The following is a 4,370-nucleotide window of genomic DNA, read 5'->3' as shown; positions in this document are numbered from 1 at the left end:
ACTTTGGGGAATTCCCTGCAGGATGATGTTTCTTCTTTGGAACCGCCATTGTATTACTGGCACAGAGGTAAGCAGATTAACGAGACACTATTTTACAAGCACTACACGGATTTTCCACCAATGCTAAACTTCAGCCGTAACAAATTGAATGGATCAATATGTAAAGAATTTGGGAAATTGAAGTATCTTCATCACCTGGATCTAAGTTGGAACAACTTCTCCGGTTCTATTCCTGAAGAACTGTCAAACATGATCAGCATAGAGAAGTTGGACTTATCTTTCAACAATTTATCAGGTAGCATTCCGTCTTCTCTGACTAGGCTTACTTTTCTGTCTTTCTTCAGTGTTGCCTACAATCATTTGCAAGGACTGATCCCAAGTGGAGGTCAGTTCTTGAGCTTTCCCTGTTCGAGCTTTGAAGGAAATCCTGGACTCTACAGTAATCCGAAACGCTTGTGCAACTCAACCTTGAATACAACTGACCACAAGGAAGGTGATGATAACGATGAAGATAAATTCGTTTTCTTGGGATTGCCATTTGCAATTGGATTGGTGGTGGACTTTTCGCCTACAGTTTTCCTCGTAATGTGTTGCTTGGACGACAACTACAATTATGATCGAGGAGAAAACTGAACTGCATACTACGAAAGTCCCATAACAATGTTAAAGAGCTTATGAACTTTGCATAGATGCATGTAAAATCTTTTCGAACCGTTGATTGATTAACTTTGTAGTTTCCAATACAAATTCTACAATTACAGACTACCGTATGAAAAGGAATTCAGCCACAACTTCTTAACTTGACTATAGAAACCACCTACATCATGTTTGTGATCATGCAAGTGACGAAATCTTATCTGGCATTAAAATGGCTATTTTATTTGTCGCTAACAGCCACACTTTTTGTCATGTTTTTGTATGGATTCAGACTTAAAACATAGATCCATCAATTGTACAATAGTGTGTCTATCTCTCTATCCTTTACGGGTTCGGGTTCGATGATCTATTGATCTGATATCATCTTTCAGATAAAAAAATTTAAAGAAGGAGAAAAATATCACGTGTAAAACCAATAGAGACAACCTTTATTGTTTTGAAATCAAAAGTGTCAACTACAAGGGACTAAGCCATGGAAAATAAAAGTGTGAAAAGACTCAACTAGGTGTGTAAGAACGGAAGTTGTCTTTGACAGCACCTCAGTCTCTCGATAGATTAAAGTTTGTAATCGATTTTAGTATTCCCCTTCTCTCTTGTTGTTGGAACCTTCTATTGAGATTTGGATAGTGAGCAATAAAGCTTGTGAACTTCTTTCAATAGCTGGACTAAGCTTCAAAAGACAACCTTAGCTGTTGGACTTCGAAAGAGAGGGGCTACGGTTTGAAGAACTCAATAGCACATTCTTCTCTCTTTGGCTCTCTGCACCAATTGGAACTAGGGTCGGCTAACCTCTCTTTGGGAATCTTTCCTACTGCTTTGGAATTCTTTGATGTGTCTTCCTCAAGGGAACTCCTCTTTTGTAGCAGAGCAAGGTATAGTCCTTGGTGGTTTAGGACTCCACAAACAATGGCTAGTGCCCCCTTGTCCTGCTCCTATTAGGAGTTGATGCTATCCTTTCCTTATGACTGATCTAGTCAGTTAGGAGGTACTCTAATTTTGGTCCAATTAGGTTTAGGATTGAGATTAGTGGGTTTGAATCTAGGTTGACCAAAGGGTCCTTGGAGAGTGAGCTTGAGTTTGGCCAAATTATAATGACTTCATGGCTCGATTAAGGCTTCAACTAAGGGTTGATAGGATTAACCCTAATCACAATTCCCTCAATTAGGGGATTCACATTCAGTTAAATCTCACTTCGGAGAACCATCTCACTATACTTGGTCTTTGCCCTTTGCATCTGATTTAGAAAATACCTTTATGCCTCATTGGTTTATAGTAGATTTATTTTCAATGTTAATATCTTTTCTAGTAGATTTATTCTCACCAAGTCTTCAATTGATGGCAGTATCTTATTCGACTCATCATCTAGTATCAAAGGCTTGAATAACTTTAAGTTCTTGACATTCACAACAAAGTAAATCTTCAAGTAGCATGATAACCTATATCAAATGGGCTTTAGCTTCTTTCCTTTTTCTTTGAGTCATTATTTTTCATGGTATAGCCAAACAAAGTCTCTTTTATGGAATTGTCCTTCAACACAATGTTAATTATATTAATCTTTGTGCTTTTGCTAGCTTTGTTGAAGTTGGCCCTCAACTTCTTTATGCACCTTATAGATTTCTTAATACTTTTGTTGGGCTTGTTGTGTTACACTACTTTTGTTAGAGGTGATGGGGATATAAAGCGGAATAACCTTTGTATATGAACAAATACAAGCAGGCCATGATATGCAGCGGAATTAAATGAAATCACAATAAAATAGAACACCAAGATATACGTGGAAAGCCCCTCCAATGTGAAGGGTAAAAACCACGGGACAAACTAGAGATAATCCACTATGAGAATAATGAATATACAAATCTCAATCTCTTGCCCTAAACCCTAGCAACAATCTCAAGAGAATAACTGAGATACAAAGATCACGTCATTGTCCACGATATCTAAAACCTCCCCAAACAACAAGAGTCTACTGTAGATTTGATCTAACCTAAGATGAGAACACTACTAGATGATTGAGAACAGTCTCTCTGTGTTGTCCTTGTTTTATTCTCTTTCTTTCTCTTGTTTTTTTGCCTTTTTCTTCTCCTCTTTGCTGCTGCGAAGATCACCATGTTGTCGCCCTTTTCTGCCCAAAAAATGCAGCCACCTTATTTTAAAAATGCAGCCACCACACCTCCCTTATATTGATCTAGGGTTAGGTTAAGAAGGGGTATGGGCTGTGCTAGTCATAGGTGCCCAGCAAGCCAATCACGTGAGTGATGGCATGTGTGACTTGATATAGAATCTTTTTACTTATTATATTTTTGATCCGCTTATGGAATGCTGGATGGTTGATGATGCCTTATTGTCAAACAGCGATTCCGTAGTCCTAGTGGTATATTTGGTACTTAGACTTGAGATACCAAAGATATCCTGTAAGAATGCTCCACTCTTTGATACCAGACTTATAGGTTTAGCTGTCCCAAATATAGTACAGCTGGTCATTGGGAGTGGTAGTCGACCTTACAAGGGCTATTGAGTGTCGATAGGGGATCATCCACTTTCGGCGTCATGAGAGAAATATCCCATGTGTTCTTGCTCAGACAAATCCCTAGCCAAGGTCATTCAGGTTGAGAGAAAAAGAGTTCTCTTGGAGAATCCGATTAGAGCGAGACTCGAGTAGAAACCGAATGTGTCTGACAGCACTATGCTCGATATACGGTCTCTGAGATATTAGATGGATGAGACACTATAGGTACACGGTAACTGAGGACAGACAGGTCCAATAGATTGGATTCCCCTGTATCGTTTGGGGACTACGGCGTAGTGGCCTAGTACGTCCATAGTCGATGAGTCAAGTGAATTATTATAGAGATAATAATTTACTAAGTTAGAAGGAGTTCTGACAGGTATGACTCACGGTCATCTCGATATTGAGCCTAGAGGGTCACACACATATAGTAGGTATTATGATGAGTAGAGATTCAGATATGAGATATCCGACGGAGCCATTGTCTTATTGGATATCCAATAAGCCCCTGAATTATTGGATCCCATGGACGAGATTCAATAAGAGCCCATGAGAGATTATTGGATAAAGATCCACTAATCTAAAAGGCTTAGGTTATTGGATACAGATCCAATACCCACTAGGGGAGGATCCATTAGGGTTTGACAGGGGACCTATATAAATAGGAGGGATTTAGAGCCTCATAGGCTAGAGCCTTTGCTTGCCTCTCCTATTCTCCTTCTCCTCTCCATCTCAAAGCAAGCTTTGAGTTTTGAGGAGCGTCGTCATAGCCCTACTGTGTGGATCACCGCTAAAGAGGAGGACGCTTGACCTCCTTCACTCTCTCCTAAAGATCTGTAAGGAAATAGAGATATATGATCTCTCTAGGTAACACAATCTACTATATATGTAGTTTTTCATTTTCGCGGATTTTGCGCACCAATCTTCGCACGACAACGAACATCTCTTTGGGAATCAGGGATTTTGTTTTCTTGTTCTTCCGCTGCGCATCTGATGTTACCCCCAAGATTTTTCAAAAGTGGTATCAAAGCCAGGTTGTTCGTGCGAATGATTGGTTTTGAATTACGTGTGTTGTGTTTAGGAAGAATTTTGATGTCAAAATCATTGACGCAAAAATAAGGAAGGGCAACAACAGTTGCTGCCCTCGATTTGCGTGCCTGCAGCCACCTATAGCGGCAACCGCAACTAGGTAGCACAGCGCCGACGC

This window comes from Musa acuminata, chromosome BXJ2-5, assembly GCF_036884655.1.
Source record: "Musa acuminata AAA Group cultivar baxijiao chromosome BXJ2-5, Cavendish_Baxijiao_AAA, whole genome shotgun sequence".
Classification (NCBI taxonomy): domain Eukaryota; kingdom Viridiplantae; phylum Streptophyta; class Magnoliopsida; order Zingiberales; family Musaceae; genus Musa; species Musa acuminata.
The sequence above is the reverse complement of the archived record's forward strand: the minus strand, read 5'-3'. Positions refer to the sequence as shown.